Here is a 20,372-nt window from a genome sequence, read left to right on the forward strand (position 1 = left end):
CATTTTATAATATATTACACTGCATATACGGCTGACGATGGTAAGAACATCTTTCTCAGATTCCATTTAGCAAAATAAATGCGTGGTATGACTAAAATGATGATGATGGTGATAATAATTATGATGATACTATTCAACCACTGGCTTAATATAATTTTTTTTTTTTTTAATGTTTCAGATTAAGATTACAATAAAGTTGAGGTTGTTAATTTGAAAAAGGAGACTGCCACGAGTGTATGACAGCATTTATGAAAAGGAGAGAGATCAAAGCACTTGGTTGCACATCATAATACATGACCTGAATAATGCTGAAATATGATGGTTGCCTGGTAACCCAGAAATATGAATATGAATAAGACTGCGTTCTCACTCATATTAAAACGTGAGACAGTTCACAGCAGGAATACTGATAATCCATCGACTGTTTTTTGCTGAAGTAACTAATTCATGTACATGATCCCTAATGCACTGCACACTGCCCTTTTTACTGTATGCTCTTTGTCTACTTTAACCACTTTTAATATTGTGTGGACTGGAGACAATCAGTTAATGTAAATATTAAATGATGTATTATATACAATCGACATACAAAAATGCAGCTGTGGATTACTTATGTAGTATGTATTAATTTGAACTGCTGTAATTATAACTTGTGGATTAAGTTTTTTGCCAGCTAGCCAAAAGTTTGTTAGCTTAAATAAACAATTACTACGTAATTATGCAAAATGAAATGATCATTTTTTGAATTGGATAATATAAACATGTAAATCATTCAGAGGTGGGTTTCCTGATAACGTTGGATTTTAGGATTAACAAGTGTGTTTTATAAGGTTCTTAAGCAAGGAACGTTCTCTCATTAAGTGGGTTTCTCAAATGCAATCATCAGACGGATGGTTAAGAGGAAATTAAAGAGTTTATTTGCAAAGTGCACTCCTGCTAAAGCATGAGTAGTTGATAAACTGATGTCATGCGTTTGTACATCACTCATTTTTAGCCAATCAACACTGACAAACGAAGTGCTTAAAATGTGAGAATATATTGTGTTATAATTAAACTGTACCCATTTTGATTCTAATATTTTTGAACTAAAGGTCCTAGATAAATTTAAGACAGGATTTCATGAAAAATAACAATTTCCCGAACAATTACCCACCCCTGGCTTCATCTATGAAGTCATCTAGTGGATTAAAATTGTCACTGATTGCAGTATGTATTCTCAGAAAATGATTGCATTGTCATGATATTCATCCCCAGCTTTAGTTCAGGGGCAGGATTCTCTGAAGTGCAGCCTTGAGAATAAAGCCTATTCCCCAAAATGCAGAGGCATTGTGGGGAATAGGCTTTAATGAAAAGTAATTGGGTGATCATTTGCTAATCTTTTATTTTATGAGTATATATTTTATATTTTTGCAATATTTACTTTCACGATACATCAAAATGAATAGCCTATGAGGCTGCTACGCATTTTAGGCTATTGTAGGCTGTGATTGTGGTCATTCATCGTAAGTGCATGCGTATTGTGTGTGCTGCCAGACAGTGGTTCTTCACGGTGTGACCTACAGTAAATGGCTCGTAAATAGAGTGAACGAAAGAGACACTTTCATTTCAAATGTGTTTGGGGAAACCCACGTTATTTTACGAGTGACCATAAAATAACGTGATCATAATATTTAAAAAGGTTCTTACTATAGCGTTAAGAGGCTTTTGGGAAACCCACCAGTTAGGAGTACACATGGCTGAATTACATTTTGACTATGAACTCAAGGAGGAGCATGCATTTTCTTTATGCCAATACAACACGTTCCACAGAATTGGAAAGCTATTTTCTCTTATATATGATACGACTCATACTCAACACAAAAAGTGCATTGCCATGAGAAAGCATTTCCCCCTTCCTGATTCCCTCTTTTATTGTATATTTGATATCATTGAATGGTTTCAGATCTTTAGAGAAAATGTAGTATTCAACAAAAGGAACCTTCATAAATGCAGAACACTTAAAAAATGTGAAAAAGTTATCACCCCTTAAACTTAATAACTGGTTGCACCACCTTTAACCAGAATAACTGCAACCAAATGCTTCCTATAATTTGATATCATTCTTTCACTTTGCTGTGGAGGAATTGTAGCCCATTCTTCTTTGCTGAACTGCTTTAATTCTGACAAATTGGTAGGTTTTTTAAGCATGAACTGCTCGTTTCAAGTCCTGCCACAGCATCTCTTCTGGTTTCAAGTCAGGACTTGGACTAGACTACATCACTTCCATTGTGTTTCTTTTCAGCCATTCAGATGTGGACTTGCTTTTTTGTTTTGGATTGTTGTCTTGCTACGTAACCCAATTATGGTTAAGCTCACGGACAGATGACCGGACATTCTTCTTAAGAATTTTCTGGTACAGAGCAATTTCGTGGTTCCTTCAATAAAGTTGTCCAGGTCCCAAGGCAGCAAATCTCATCCCCACACCATCATTTGTATGATTTTCTTACTGTGAAATGCCGTATTTGCTTTATTCCAAACATAATGAGACCTGTATCAACCAAAGAGTTCCACTTTTGACTGTTCATAGAGCATTATCCCAAAAGGCTTGATGGTAATCCAGGTGCATTTTTGCACATGTGAGATGAGCACTGATGTTTTACTTGGTCAGTAGTAGTTTCCACTGTGCTACTCTCCCATGAATCCAATTTTTGCCCAATCTCTTTCTATGGAGCCATGAACAGTGACCTTAGCCTAGAGTCTAGAGAACCTGTAGACTATATATTAGTCTTTTCTTTACTTATTTTAGTGTTCATTTATGCAAGAAAAAGGATTGCAAATTCATCCATCCAATGTCAAATTCAAATATACATAGCCTACTCCTTTACTCATCAATCACAATGTAGAACTGACCGCCAGGCGTTTAAATGCTGGTCATTTCTCTGGATACAAATAGTGTCACCTAATCAGCAGTCTGTTCCTGTTTATGATTCTTGATTCTTCAAGGTTTAACATATTTAAAACAGACAGTCTGACACACACACACACACACACACACACACACACACACACAATTACATTTCTATAAAAAGTGATGAACAAGTTCAACTACAAGAATAATAAATGATAACACTACCACTACCGATACTACTACTGTTACTCATTTTATTTTGTTTTTATTTATGTTTATGCATATTTACCAGTCCATTTAACTGCATTGTCTACATTTTGGTCAGGGTCTTTTTGTATTGTCAGTAGAGAACACCAGTCAGGAATAATAACAGAGTGTATTGGCTGGATAAGATCCTATCTGCACACTGTTCATCCTTAAGTGTTTTTCATATTATACCTTGGACAAAATCCCTGTTCACACTAAGATAGACACCCTACTGTGTGTTCTCTGTAGATAGCAAAAGAAAAAATTCAATAGCAGAAATGATGAAAGGTAGATGACATTTGTAGCATTTGCTTTCTGCCACTTTTTGGATATATTTAGATGAATTCATCCAACTGATTCAGATAGAGGTAGAGCATTTGGACAATGTGATACATCTTATATGCTGGTCTTCTTTACAATGGTAAAGATACATAATTTGGTTTAGGGCACACTGATTAAGATTAAAACATTATTGGCAATCATGAAAAAGTAAGTATTTTCAAAAAGATTACATTTGAGGAATTTGACTGTTATACCACATATGCACACACACAGACATACACACACGCATACATTTACCCGGCATACCAATGAAGCCCAACAGTGTCCTAAATAAGCACACCTCATGAATGATTGATAGAATACCTTTTTCTGAAAAAAATATTCATTTCAGCACTTTAAATTTTGTTTATCGAATTTGTAAAAAAAGAACAAAAAAAAAAAAAACATTTGAAGATTGAATATTGAGTTTATAGAAAGTCAACAAGGGAGTATATTCATCCTCAGGACATTGATAGGTAGAGTAGACCAGTCGGCCAGATTGTTTCATTTTCTTAATTAGGGGTGTATAATTTCCCCTGAACAGATGATTGAGGTCAGGGGTAACAAATATTTCAAGGTATCTAAAACCTGTGTCAACAGGGTGAAAAGGGTATTTCAATTTTGTGTTAGATGAGATATTCAAGTGCATTGCCATAGATTGATTTAGATTGATTTTGTAGCCTCAAACTTTGCTGTATCGGGATATTGCATTCAAGACAGCAGGAACTGAGGTATTGAACTGAGTACCACTTTTTCATGTGAAATGAAAAGAGAGCTGTCTTGATATTTGTACACGACATCGGACAATTCATAAAACAAACATTGTAATTTATCTGAAACAAGGTTGATTGTCTGAGCTAGCAGTCACACCTCATGTTACAGTTAAAACTAGTGACATGCTTTACTGTGATGAGCACTTATAGTAGATTAGCACTTGAAATGCTCAGATAGTGCAGAGAGGTTTGTAGTGGTGCCCACTTAAGGCAACATGCCTCCAGCATGTAGTGTTGAAAATAAAAAAAATAAAAATAAAAATAAAAACACTACTGTTTATTGCCTGTTGTGTGATGTTGCATGGGTGTGTAAAATGCCACATGTTAATTCAATTCTTAATTCTAACAGAGTACATGTGAGTCCAACGGGGACCATATGTACTATGTGTCATCTGCATCCACCATCTGACCAACTATGTATACTGAACATTTTAATGTGTAGCTATCCTACCATGTATTTCAATGTTCTTATCAAAAGGGCTGAGTAAGTGCACGGTGGGCTTAGCTGTTTCTGATTTTAATTATATATTCACAAACGTTTTGTTCTGAAATGAGGGGATATGTTTGGAGATAGGGATGGGAAGACAAACATGGAACTAGATTTTTCTTAAATGGGAGAACTTTCAATGTGGTAGTGCTAAGAGAACTTGTTTAACTGAAAGTGCAGTGCTGCCGGATTGATGGTTCGTTCTTGTCAATGTCGGTATAGTTGAGTTAAATGGTTTCTGCAGTGTCTAAACACTATTTTCAGTAAGGCTGGTGAAGATTGCTACTGTTCACTTAAGTGATTCACTTTCAAAGAACAAATCATTCCTGATTGTACACCATCCACAGTTCAGACACTAATCTGTCTCCAAGACAAATAGACAAGACACATAAGATTGCGATATCTGTAAGTTTTAGAAATCCAGAATGACTGAAATGGGCAGTATCCTGAAATCGTTGGAAACTGCAGCTGCATTTGAAATAATTTCTTTTCGTCTATGGCCTTTCATGGCAATTTGGGTCCTGTTTTAGAATTGCATTACAATTACACCAGGCATGCCAGGCAGCATGAATATTTATTATTTTATTCAAATGACAACTGCAATTAGTGAGTTTGCAAAGAATCTGTTTGATTTGGTGCTGCAGTTCACAAGCACACGCACACACACATATGCATTGTAAGGCATGATACACAAGCTAAGATTCATACATGATATATACGTGGAACTTAAATCATATTTATAACAAAGGATGTAATATCTGTAATAACTCATTGGATAGCAAACTAATAATTTAGCTTGTGTAAATCACATTAGGGTGGTATGGTGTTGCAGTGGATAGCACTGTCACCTCACAGAAAGGGCCTAGTTTCAGCTGGGATGGAGTATGCATGTTCTGCCCGTGACTGTGTGGGCTTCCTTCCACAGTTCACATGTAGACATGCAGACTAGGCTAAAACTCAAACCCGTAGGTATGAGTACGTGAATGAATGCCCTGCAATCTGTCCAAGGTGTATTCCTGCCTCTAACCCAAACCAGCCCCCCCCCCCCAGTAAGTAGGTTACAGAATGGATGGATAAATTGCAATATTTTGATTGCAGGTGATTATATTTGTATGTTACTTCAATTATCTATTTTTACACATTTTCTTTTCGATTTTATAAGGAATGTACACACTATAAGTAGTGTATACATCAGTTCATATAACTGACATCATGTTTTTCTGACTCTTTATTTTGAGCCCCTCAGAGTGTCAATATATGAGCAGGCAATTCTGGAAGCACTGTGCATTAGAGCGATAACCTTGGAAACAGCATCCAAGGGCTTCTCAGTGGGAATTTTATCTCTTTTCCTCCATCTGAGCAAGGCTGTCCAATAGCGGTGTAGGCAGTGCTTCATGACAAATGTGTGTGTGCAAGACCTTACGATTCTGGGGGAAAAAATGACTGAAAATCAAAACTTGAAAGAAACTGAAAATCTTTGCTAGCACCACACTAAGTATAATAGTTATAATGTTACTCTGTACAACAACGGAAAATAGGTGAAATCATAACTATAATACTTAAACAAGGCTTGTTTTTTTCATTGTGAAAAAAAACAGTTCAAGGTACAGCACACTGGACTTTGCTACATGCAGCTTTGTCCTGTTGTGAAAATTCCAGGGAGGATCATAATTTTAATCTTTAGTGTGTTTAAAAGTAATGGAGGCATGTGGCTGGGTATTCTCCTCCACAAGCAATGGTGCCTGTGAATTGCAGAGTGCAAAGGAGCAGCTGCTGGCTGCATACATCTTGGAAGACATGCTTGCAAGTGTTGCACCCTTCTGAACTAACATAGGATGTTGCAATGAGGGAAGGAGCCCACAATTGTAACTGGGCATTCCAAACTGGAAAAGAAAAATGGGGCATAGAAAGTAGTTTTAAAACGCCATTAAACACTGTTTACATGCCCATAGAGCTGTTAAAGTCTGCATTCCACGTACACTTAATTATTGTATTAATGAGGCCCACAAAAACTTTGTAAGAACTACAGGGTGCAATGGCAGAGATGGGGAAAATGTCTATGAGCTGATAACATCCCACTCAATCCACACAGCTGGGCTGCCAGTTTTTAGTAGCATCACTTTGCATTTTGACTAAATATTTATAATTTTGCTCCCTCTGACCACAGAGCAACAGCGTTGTAGATTGGCGTTTTTGACACTTTTACTGCGAATAGTCTGTATAATCTCATTGTCGGGCCAGTAGACTGCTGATATTTAGTACTCGGTTGCAAATCCTTGGCTTTTGGTGTCTGCGGCCCATAGACATCACCAGTTCCCTGGTGATGCTCTGCCAAGCCATCTTCAGTTCCTGTTTGTTTCATGGGCTTTTTGCCTTCAGTCTTGTTTTCAGCAAGTGAAACACATGTTCAATTGGATTCAGGTTGGGTGATTGACTTAGCCAGCCAAGATTATTCTACATTTTGGCCCTGAAAAACTCCTTACTTTAGCAGTATGTTTTGGCTTATTGTCCTGCTGCAAGATGAATTGCTGACCAATGGGTTTTGAGGCATTCGGTTGGAGCAGATAACATATGTCTGTGAACTTCAGAATTCACCCTGCAGTGGCCGCCAGCAGTCTCATCGTCAATAAAGCCAAGTGAGTCAGTTACAGTGGCAGCCATATATGCCAAACCCATAACATAACCTCCACAATGTTTCACAGATGAGGTGGTATGCTTTGGATCATGAGCAGTTATTTCTTTCTCCACACGTTCCTCTTTCCATCACTGGTGAAGGTTAATTCTACAGTGTTTATGCACTCTTAACAATGGACCGAACAGTTGATTTTGACACTCCTAATGCTTTGTCTACATCTGTAATCGATTTATTAAGATGTTTCAGCTGCATGATGGCCTGCTTTACTGTCATTGATACTTCTTCTGTTAGCTTTCTTGTTAAAAACTAATAATGCAACGATACATAGCTGTGCAGCCAATTGTCTGATTACTCTTTGTCCCCTAAAATGGGGGGACCTTGTATGAAAAAGAGCTGCAAATGTAATGCCTGCTTATTAGTGCATATCAAATTATATATTTCGAAAAACTTGTTGAATTAAATTTAACTAACCAATATTTCAAATTCCATAAAAGGTAAAGGCAAAACCTGACAGATTTTAAAACTGTCAAAATGACATTGTCAACAAACTTACAAATACTGTATGAATTTATATAAATATGAATTAAATATTTTATCTAAAAGCCAACAATTTCCCGTTCTAATTGTATGGATATAAACCAATTCCAAACGTATGGAAATAACATCTTCATTAAGTGTGCCTCATTCTATTTCCCGTTTTACCTCTCACTGGCGCCAGATATGCATTCTACTAGACACAGCCTGCGCATGTCTAATTCATAGTAGAAATCATACTTCAACTTTTTATCTAATCCACAAGAAGCACTTAACACCGTGTTGTTGAGAAACATTATCAGTTAGAATAAAACATCATGAAGTATACTGATTGCAAACCAGTCCCTGCCAGGAAACAGGTCACAAGTGAAACATGTGTTTCAATGTGATATTGTATTGCAGGCAGTTGCACCATTATCACATTTGAATAATTTGCAGTTCATTTTTTCATTAACAGTAGATGGCAGTAAATGCTTAAGCTCTGCTTTATTATTGCTGTCTTGTACTGTGCAGAGCAGAGGCACCGATATTTGCATTATCTGGATGAATTTTTGTAATCATCTGCATCCACCATCTGACCAACTTTATACAATTAGGCGCTGTGGATCTACACAAAATCTGATCTAAAATTATATACCAGTACATGTTAGACAATATAACCGTACAGCATGAAATTAAGTAAAACATGAAATGGAGGAAAGTTTCAAAAGTTCTGTATTTTACCAACACAATATATCCCATTATTGTGGGATGTCCTTAGCATCGTTTGTGAGTAAACACATAAGACTAATGTGAGATGTGGCAAAGCACTATCACACTAGGTTTACCACAAAATTATAGGGTAAATTCATAATTTTAACTTGATTACAGTTTTTTTTTGTTTTGTTTTATTGTTATGGCATTTAAAAAATATATATTTTAGTCTGTGGCTTATAGTGTTATTATCTTCAGATTATTAGCACAATTGCATTTTCTGATGGGTTTTAATGCTTTCCAGCTGTTCATTTTATAAGCTGTGTATGCACCAACATGGCCTGCATCTGAATAGCTTTTTCTATGGTACATTTTCTGCAGTAAACCAGTCATTAGGAGCTGCTATTTTGAACGTGGTTACTCACAGTACAAATGCTCCTATTTAGGTTTAAATATTTTACAAACCGGACTTACCCCAATTAATTGTGTTCCTTCAATCATGGTTTACCCATGAAGGTAAAGATCTAAAAAAAAAAAAGCAGAAAACATATTATTTTTAAGTGTTCTGCAGGTAGACATGATTCTATCCAATATCCAACCAAGGTTTCCTTTCTTAAGAGCTCTGTGTTTTTTATGTAATATTTATATTTATGTACTTTTTTGTTTAAATTTAATTGACATTTTTGGTTGGGGAGCTGATAGAGTAGGTTACAGGAAGGGGGAGGGGGTATTGGGTTGGGGCAGGAATAAACCCGGGTCTAAACTCTCCAATTAGCCTAACCTGTATGTCTTTGGACTGTGGGAAGAAACCGGAGTTCCCGTAGAAATCCCACGCAGGATAACATGCAAATTCATGCAAACATGGAAACTCCACAGTCTTGTTGTGAGGCGACAATGCTACCCACTGCACTGCTGCTACTTTCTAGATCCATCAATAGATATAGATGATTTCTGCTAATGATCTGCCTAGATTAGAAGACACAGACTTTACCATGAAGTGGTTAGAAAAAGTAGAACAAGACAACGGGATACTAGTCACTACTAAGCAACGGTTTGGGCATTACATTTTGGCCATTTCACATAGTTAGAGAAATAATGCAAATTAAAGACAGGAAATAATCAATTCTTGGACCACACAGATTTTCTTTTTTAGGTTTTCTGGCTCATTTATGTATTTATGCATAGTACACAGAATCTTCAAGTGAAGATTAATATAGAAACTTAAGCCTTGCTGCTGGCATGAAGAAACTACCGCATTGCAAAGTGAAACTTGTAAACTTATTTTCTTATTATCTTCCAATTTAATCACATTTTTCCAAATATAAAATGAAGAAAAAAAAAAAAACTGAAAATTCACTTAAAATATCACTGATCTCACATGGGTAGAAAATGACAATTTATGTGTGTACGTCCAATAAGATTATGTCAGCTGGCACGTGCAGCTACACACCGTACGCTGAAGTATATGAGCCCTGCCCGGAGACAGCAAAAGTGCCCTTTAGGCAGCAGCTTTTTGCATTTTTATTTTTATAATTCTTTTGCAAAGCATAGATGCCCTTTGCGATGACAGTCACCCCCCCATCTGTGATTTCAGAGTCTCTTCCCCCACTCCATTTCAGCCCACGTTTAAAATTCATTCATTCATTCATTCATTCATTCATTAACGTGATTCCTTGATTTTTATTTTTAGTTATTTGGCATTTTCTTATTTCTTTTAGTTTCTTTGTGGATTATGTCATGCATCTGTTTTGTAGCAAGTGTACACAATACTTTCTGGTCTAAGTGAGTTTTACATACAGTGTGCCCTTGAGCAGAATCCTCACTCTGCTACTCTTGTCTAGTACAGTTACTCACTCACATGAATGAAAGTTCTGATTATATTAGACAATTCTGTGCAAATCAGTGGTATTATAATATATATATATATATATATTTAGAGTCTCATTGTCACTTTAAACCATCAACAAGTGAGTGGGTACATGCATTTGTCCAGAACAACTATTCAGACACAATATTTCAATTCTGGGTTGAAGCTTTAAAAGAATTGACTAAAATATCCAGGATGTATAGTTAGTATACACAGATATCATGTCACATAATGTGCTTAAGGTGCTCCAGACCTGAGGGGCACATTGTTTTTGTTTCCATGCCATCAACTTACTGTTTAAATTAAGTATAATTTAAAACACCATTCCAGTAAGCCTACATTTTTGTATGCTTTGTACATTTCATAAATTATGCTGTTCTGGTGATGTTGGTCAAGTTTGTCCTAAATTCAGACATTCCTTACATTCCTTGGCCTTACTATTCCCATTGGGGAGATTCTTCTCACATCTAAACATGATTTGACATGTGATATGAATTCATTCATATGACCTATATTAATACACTGAGCCCATCTGTCATTATTTCCTTGTGAGCAGCTGATCTGTTAACAAGTCAAAGATTCTTTATACTATTAAAATAAAATAAAAAAATTAAATAAAAAATAACATGTAGAAGTCAAATGAAATCATTTGACAGGCCATGTAAAATGCCCCCTCAAAGCATGACATTGCCTGCTCACACTGAAAAAAAAAAAAAATGCTTCACACATCATAAAATCAGAAAACGTGTCCTGGATTTTAGTTCAACGTTAAGTATGAGGCAAAGCAACATTTTGCAGTAGTCAGCACAATTCTACAGAAACAATTTGAAGAGCTAAAAACATTAGCATGCAGACACATCTTTCATTGTGTGGCTGCTGAGCACTTGCTTTCTTTCTGGTTTTGTAACAGTACAGGATGCACTTTTAACTGAAGACTTCTAAATTTTAAGCAGTGTATTTCAATTCCAAACAGCTGAGCTCCCCATGCTCTTTTAGAGATTATCATTATGATAATTCATCCATTTTCAAATGAAATTATGCTTAATTGGATTTTTAAGCTTACATGAAAAGATGGACATATTTTTCCTACAAATCATTCTTTCATTATTAAAAGACAACACAAGTAGATGCAGGACTTTACGCTACCACTTTTCCCAAGGAACACATGTGCTCCTAAGTTGAAAACAATTTGGAGCACACTAATGTATCCTAATGCAGTAGATTTACTCAATTATTTTTCCAGTTAGCATGCATCAATTTTCAGTTGCAAATGATCCTAAAATGGAAGCACTGTAGGCCCCTGAAATATAAATCCTAGCAATGGATGTCCTATTCTGGTGTAGGTGTAGACTGATAACATTCCATGGCAAGTCATATGCCCCCTGTGCTACAAGCCTGTTGCGTATTTCATTGCATACCGTACACCGCAGCCATAATATTACACAGGGATAGCATTGTATGACAAAGAACAATGGCTGAACAGAAAGTAGAGGTGTGTGTAAAATACATCACATTTCTGTGATTAGCCTTCAAGGAAACTAACCACTATACATAGTACTGTCTATCTCGTGCGGTGATTTCTGCTGCCAAAGTTGATGCTTCCCGGTGGCAAAGTTGTGACTCTCTTGAGCTCTAGTGATCTGTCTATTTTCAAATTATTATTACTACCTCATAAATTAACATCCATTCAGTATTCATAGTAAAAATAAGTAAGTTAATTAGATAGTGACAGCAAAGATGTGGAAGTCAATGGTGTGTTACCGAGAATCCATAATTTTATTTTTATTATTTTGTACAGAAAATACCCATTTGCACTTTATTGCTCAAAGCCTGTTTATGGACTTATTAACATTACTCAAATACACTAAGCAGTTGATGGAAACATGACTAATGTATTCAAAAAACAGAATTTGAACTTTTCTGAAAAATCTAATGTATTCTGCCCTGTTTCGTTTCTTTTAATGAACATTGATTTATTTGTCTGAATATGAAAAGAAAGCCTGCCCATTCACACCCTTGCTGTTTTGGTGCTAGAATTCCTAATTTCTTTGCGATTGGGCAGCTAAACAGATGGAAGGCAGTTTATAATATAATATTCAATATGTTATGATGTTCATGTCTATTATTTTTAATTATGTTTAAAGCTAGCATTAGCAGACAACCAGAAAATAAATTAATTGCTTTTTGGCACAAAAATAAATGGCTTATGACTTAAACTAGAAATATGTGAGCCATCAGTGGTCATAAAAAACTCAGAAAGACATCCTGGTAGACTGGGGAAGACCACTTCAGTGGATGATCCAAGAATACTTTCAATTGTCAACTGCCAAACAGATCAAGAAAGCTCAGCAGGACAGGCATGAATGAGGCAAAGACTAAAATACAGAGAGGAGCACACCAACCTAACCTCAGAGGATTCACTTCAAGATGCAAACCACTGATAATCCTCAAAAACAGAACAGCCAGGTTAGAGTTTGCTGAAAACCTGGAGCAAACTCTTATGAGCGGGTGAGATGAGTATTAACCTATACCAAAGTGACAGAAATAAAAATGTGTGGGAAAAGAAAGGAACTGCTCATGATTGAAACTACTCTCTCATCTTGGAAACGTGGTTATGTTATGGCTAGGGTGTGTATGGCTGCCCCTGGCTCACTTGTCTTTACTGATGATGTGACTGCTGATGGTTGCAGCATGATTAATTCAGAGGTGTACAGAAAGATTTTATCTCCTCGTGTAACTTTAGGCCTCAAAACTCATTGGATGGTGCTTCACCCTGCAGCAGTACAATGACCCCAAACACACTGCTAAATCAACCAAGGAGATTTTCATGGCCAAAAAGTGGAATGTTCTTGACTGTCCAACAAAGAAAATTAAATATTTTATTTTGTAGAAATTATATATACCCACTCACCTGATGTCAAGTTCCAGAACCCGTGTAGCCTACTTAACACAAGAAAGGCCAGAGCCGACGCCATCGGGGTTTTGGACATTAAAATGCGAATTACTCCAACATCGCAAATGAAATTCCCTCCTCCTTCCACAACTTTTCCTTAAAATAACCCTGTTTAATTAGGCTCTTATTAGATGTTTACAATGTATTAAACCATTGAAAGTATTGTTCAAAGGACAGGCTCAACTTCACTCCATCTCTCTCTGAGAAAGAATCATGAACACCATAGATAGACTGCACTAGTTCTGGAATATTTATGTATGTACTTTATTTTTCAATTTGTATCCAAAAAACCGATCCATATTACATCATACATACTACACATATAATTTTAAGGACATAAATGGCTATGAAGTTTATTCTGGAGTGGAGAATGGGTCGTTGGGTGTTTCTATGGTGATACTATGGTCTCTGGGGTGGAGTGGAATTATAGGATTAAGGAGCTGCTGAACAGACACCGAAATGACGCTGGTTTCTCAAAGTCCCTCTCTTCGTAAAGCTTTGTATGTGCTTTGCCCTCTGCAATTTTTAACAATTTGTGGGAATCTAATCCGGTTTTCTGATTTACACATTTTTGAGGAAAATGTCAATAGTCAAATCCATATGCCATGCTAATTTGTACATTTTTATGGTAATTTTAACTTTCTGAAAGTTCTGCGGCCTTATGTAACCACCATCTAAAACTTATATTAATCTTTAAAGGAGTCTCTTCTTCAAATTCTTACACATTTTGGTCGAGTGATGGAGGGTGGGGGGAGAAATACAGTTGGCTAGATCCATGTCTTGACAAGTCTTAAGACTACATTGGTCAAAACAGATCAAACGTTTTTTTAGATTTAGACATACATAATTATAGATTCAATAATTAATTGTGCTGCCCAGTCTCGTTGGTTGAGATTTTCTGACCGTTAATTACAGTTTCTTATGTTTAGGGAGAGTAATTCAATAATGTGTTTGTTTCAGATGTAGCTATAAGTAAAACTACATTGGACATCTGCAATATTTATGAAGATACTAGTGGATTGTCAGATGAACAATACCCTTGAGCCGATTACGAACACATTTATTTCAGCTGTTCGTGCTTAGAACTAATTTACTGCTAATACCAAAAGTGTTCTTGGAATTAATTTCCTGTCAGATCAGCAGTATTCAAGTGAATATTTTATGATTTTGCATTAGCTCTATTTGCCTAGCGTTGTGACACGATAAAGTCATTTTCTCAGGGAAACACATTAATAATTAAACTCTGTCCAACAAAGAGCAGCAAGGATGACAGTATAATTGTACTTTTGCAGAGGGTGTTTCACGTGGTGTAAAATGAGAAAGGCCTGTCACCATTTAAATGTCAACTTGAACATTTAGTCTGAAGCTTAAATGTGGGCTGTATGATATAATAAAAGGCTGAATGGTGTGTTTGAGATGTATGTTTTCTCTTGACGCCTGCAAGACTTCCAGATGTCCATCTATCACTGATAGAGAGGTGGGGAAATCTTAGTTTTGGAATAAGAACAAGATGTAACATTTAAACATGTCATTAAATAACTATCGCAGCACACTTGGTGTCCTCAAATTTGTAATTATATTAGGCCCTACATTTGAATACAATCTTACCACATGAGTTTAAGAGAGGACAATATAGCTCTGTGTTGCATGATGACAGTATTAGGGAGCATGTATTCTTGGCACTCCTGCTCATTATGATTTTATCCTACTTTATGTGTCTTCTGTTGCTGCTTTTTCCCCAAGGTGAACAAAAAAATCTTATGTGGAAACAGACTGTCTGTGAAGCTGTCACAAGGAGTGTTCTTCTTCCATAGAGAAAACATGAGCCTAATGTCATAATGAACATCTCCAAGTTCCTTATTCACATTTACATTCACATCAAGCAAGCACACTGTATTTCATTATAGATGTGTACATGATGGTTTATGATTGGCAAAATTAATATTATCCCCCTAATGTCTGTTTATTTATATGTGAGGTACTTTCAAATTCCCAAGGTAATGATTATGTATGCATTTGACCCTCCCCCCACCCCACATCTCTCTCTCCCTCTCCCTCTCCCTCTCCCTCTCTCTCTCTCTCTCTCTCTCTTTCTCTCTCACTCACTCACTCACTCACTCACACATACATACATACATACATACACACACACACATGCATTTGCTAGCCATTTAAGGACAACAGGGTTGCACCAGTAGTTTAAAAAAAAAAAAACGTTGTGTGTACTCCAGGATAGTGGATTTATAATTATTCTGCTTTTTAGAATAATTCCACCTTTTACCTTTTACATCGCATCACATTTATTTAAAGAAAATGTAATTTTGACAGAAACGTATAACTACAGCTGCCAGTACAATCTAGAATCTATGCAGTAAGTGTCTACTCGACATGACTAATTTCCAAGTGATAACTACTTCCACAACCCAAGCAATGAAAGTACATTGGCAGGAAAACATTTAAAAACAAAAACAAAAAAAAAGCTCTCTCCACTGTCAACCCGACTTTATCAGAACAAAACCTTCGCAGAGGTTTTGCAAAATAGAGATGCCACACAGGGAACTCTCTTTTGGTTTTATTGCATCATTTCAAATGAAGGAAGTTTTACTGATGTAAATTTAGACTGTGAAAAATGTTGGTGGATTTTCCTGGTGGGAAAGAGTGTAAGAGAGAAAAGAGAGTGTAAGAGAGCAACCTCTTTCTTAGATAAATTCCTAGTAATTTTGTTGAAAATAAGTGGTGAAATGTCTAATGCTTCCATCATGTTAATCTGATGCATTGTCAGATTTTTAAAATGTTATTTATTATTATTATTATTATTATTATTATTATTATTATTATTATTATTATTGTTATTATTATTTTGTAGTTAGCATTTTTTCTTTGGTATTTAGTCGAGGAAAAATGCTACCCGTAATGCATTATTACAAATGCTGCATGCATTATTGTGATATGTCACACTGTTGACATTCAAAAGACTCGATCTGTCAACGATATCATTGAACATCATTCTTAGTTCAAAATTTCAAGGCACAATCAAACTAAAGTCAATTATGTTTTCCTTCTCTTCCTTGTAAATGTAATGCTCACTATCTGATGTCCTCCCATTCTTGGTCATGCAACCAAATGTACATCATCCTACTGACTGCCAGCCACAATTAGCACTGCCATGGACTGGATTCAGTGTCCGATTGTGGGGCCCATTCTTTCACTTGAGCAGTGACTTAATACGATGAGCCATCCAACACCCTTGCAAATGCAACTGCCTTGATAAACCTATATTTAGAGGAATAATTTTGAGAGAGACAAAGATTGTATTTACCTTTATGGTGGTATTCATATGACTTCAAAAAAAAAAAAGTTTTAGTAATTTTAGTTGCTAATACAATAGTTCCAAATACAATAATGATCTGTCCACAGATGTTGTCACACAGGTCTGGCTAGGACCAACTGAAATGATTTAATTTGGGGCTTCAAGACGGCACAATATCCCACAAATCTCACTTTGACCCAAAAGACGGCAAGCACAGCAAATCATCCCGGTATGGTAGCTGCTCAGCAGTTCTCCTGCCAGAGAGCGTTATTACTAATGACTCCTAAACCTCTCATCAATTTTCATCTGGCCATCTGCTCAGTGCCCTTTACACATTATAGGTTCATGTAAAAAATCATTGCCTCTATTTAGATATAGTGTACCAAGAGTCAATAACATTGATTGGGCAGTGAGTCTCTCTGCCCTACTGCTAGGGTACAATCTTACCTTGAATGAGTCATACTTTGTGCGCAGTCAATGTAAATAGTGGTTGAATGTGGACTTTTCACTATAGATGACTGAATTTTGCACATGCCTGCACTTTGAGCAACTCTGTTTTACTGGTGACGCAACCAATTTCATATTTACTTAAAGGGTGCAATAATAAATAGGCACACAGAAAAAAACACTCCTACATGTACAAAATTATGAAGATTGAAAATGGATCTACTGGCAGTAGTGATACTTCCTTTTTGCATTGCTTTTTTATTCTAATACTCTCATGCCTATTATAAATAATGCAGGTTTAATACATTATTTTGTGTCACGGTTGAAAAGAAAGAACAATTTACTAACATTACAGAAATTAATAAGACTCAATTGCCCAAGTTTATTGCCAATTTTATTGTTTTAAACCCCTACTTTTAAAATTGCATTTCATGTTTCACAACTGGAAATGAAAACGGCATTGATATTTTCAAGGTGAAGAATGATCAATTATTCATTCAGTAATGTTCTTTATTCTGATCTGGAGTGATTTTAATCTAAAATATTATGAATACATTAAATTATTTAACATGCCACAAGACAAAAACCCTGTGGCAGTCTTAGGTAACATCTTTAATAATCTTTTCAGTTCACAGATGGAGTTACAGCGTGTCCATTCCCCCATTCATTTATGAAATTAAATATAACTTGATGTCATTCTTTACAAAATAGATGTTTGAAATACATTGAAAGGACTAGGTTAAGTGTATGGGTATGTAATTCAGGCAAACAACCACCATATAACATAAACAATATTATATGGTGGACAAGAAATTGAATGTAACAAGATGGTACAAGCCATTTGTCTTAACTCAAAAGAGTTGCTCAGCTGGTTGGTTAAAATGTACTCAAATGCAGAGTACATTTTAACCAACCAGCTGAGCAACTCTTGAGTTTTTTGAGCACTTCATGAATGATTAAAAAGAAAAATGTTATTTTCAAATAGTCTAATGGCTATGTGTCTCTAATGTGCCATGCATATATTTGCATGTACCTGTAAGAATCTATGCTTAAAAAAAAATCAACTGAATACCCCCCCTCACCCCTCCCTTTCCAACGACGTAGGAGAAGCTATGGTGGCCTGTAAGTTCCAAAAATTATGTCATCATTGTATTTAGTTATTTAGTCTGTAAAACTATAGGTCATAGCTTACAAGTAAGATAGCGATTATGATTGTTAATTGTTCCGCATTGTGGTAGCGTTTTATTGCTGACGTTAGCTGCTTTGCATGGTAAATCATAATAAGAATGCTTATATTACAGTGTGAAGTATCCTCATTATAAAATACCACTAACCTATTTAAAGTATATAACCAAAATATTTTGAGCAGTAATACTTTCATAGCAATGATGAAATCTTATCTGTTTTCAGTAGATAGAGACAGAGACAGTAAATCAATAATATATTTCTATCCGCTTCTGTCTTACATGAGAAAACGATGTCAGCTAGGTCTATCAGCAAACATATGGCTTAGCTATGCCCAGAAGTCCTCAATAATAATAGTATTTTTCAAGAAATTATGAAAAATTGTTGACAACATTTCGTTAGGTGCAGCGTCTTTTACTGCTACCACAGAGTGAATAGGTAAGTAAATGCGATCATAACAAAACTTTCGATTACGCTGACCAATATAACGCTATTCCAAAAGCAAAATTAGACATGTTATACATCGGTAGAAAGCTTATACTCTCACCTACTGAAGAAATGGATTGTCAATCAAGCCAGACTGTACTTGAAAGGGCAGAAACAGCGTAAACAACACGTGTGGTATTACGCACAGCTGTTTTGGAAGGTACCCTGACATCACACATGCACGTATATTTCACAAACGGATTGTCCAAGACATTATATGATCACTCTGTTCTTTCTTCTTCTTCGTCTTCCAACCGGTGCATTTGTGCCACCCACCAAAATATTATTTATTTATTTTTTTTATATGCGAAAGGCCCTCTCTAGAGACGTTTGTCCATTCTGGGCTACTGTAGAAACATGGCGGTGCAACATGGGGGCCTCTATGGAAGAGGACCCGCTCCCTATGTAGATATAGAGAGCTCATTCTAAGGCAACCATTCTTATTTTCATGGGATTATACACAAATTAAAACATACTTATGAATATTATATTCCATTTCTGCCTAGTCCGTTCCACTAGATGTCACTAAATTCTACACACTGCACCTTTAAGCGTTTATTCCAATTAAGCCAAGCAGAATTGCTTCAGTGTTGCAGGGCAATTAGATACCATTCTGAAATGCTTTCAATTGAGATCCATAGTCATGGCTCAATTTCTTTTCTTTTTTTTGTATATAAAATATGGCTGAGGTGTGACAAGAAAGCAGATTTCTTCAAAGGGGAAGTATTCACAGTTGATTGACAGAATGTTCAGGTGTCTTGCTACACCCTTGTCTCAGCAGATTTCTAGGAGGATAGAGGTTCTTGAATTGAATTTCTTTTGACAGTTCAGGCTTTTCTCCAAATAGTCTCCTTTCATTGCCCTTTTTACCGTGTATACCAATCCCAGAACCCTCAGCCTCTTATAACTGTGTCCACCAGTGACTTCCTGTCATATAAGTGTGTGCGCCTTTGTGTGTGTGTGTGTGTGTGTGCGCGTGTGTGCATGTGTGAGTGTGTGTGCATGCGGGCATATATATCTATCTGTCCATCTACCTATATATATAACAGATAGAGACTTGCTATCATATATCAACCAAAAAAAAAAAAAAGCTAAAATAATAAATAGTATTTCACCATGGGGGGAAATCATTAGTCCATATCTTATTAAAAAAACAGACAAGTCATAGTCTGAAATTACAGTATATTTCTGAAACCTGGAAATTCATCACAATGTGATCTGTAGGAGACATGCGTCTCTGGTCTTAATCTGGAGAATCATTTGATTATGTTGAGACCTACACAATAAAGGATGTTCAATAAAAATAAATTAAACAAATAATGTCTCAATTATTATTTTTTGAACAGCACATATATACATGAATTGCCTACTTACTGCCTAAAAATTGCTAGGGCTAATTTATAAGTATTATTCTTGAGGCTCAAACTAAGCTACTCCTGCTATGTGGTAGGAATGGGTCATCCCTATTATAAGACAAAGTAAATGTAGACATTCCCTCTTAAAGCTGTTTGGATGTGAGGATTCCTATTTTTCTATTTATGGTGTGTC

This window comes from Anguilla anguilla, chromosome 4 (genome assembly GCF_013347855.1).
Source record: "Anguilla anguilla isolate fAngAng1 chromosome 4, fAngAng1.pri, whole genome shotgun sequence".
In the NCBI taxonomy this organism is placed as follows: Eukaryota; Metazoa; Chordata; class Actinopteri; order Anguilliformes; family Anguillidae; genus Anguilla; species Anguilla anguilla.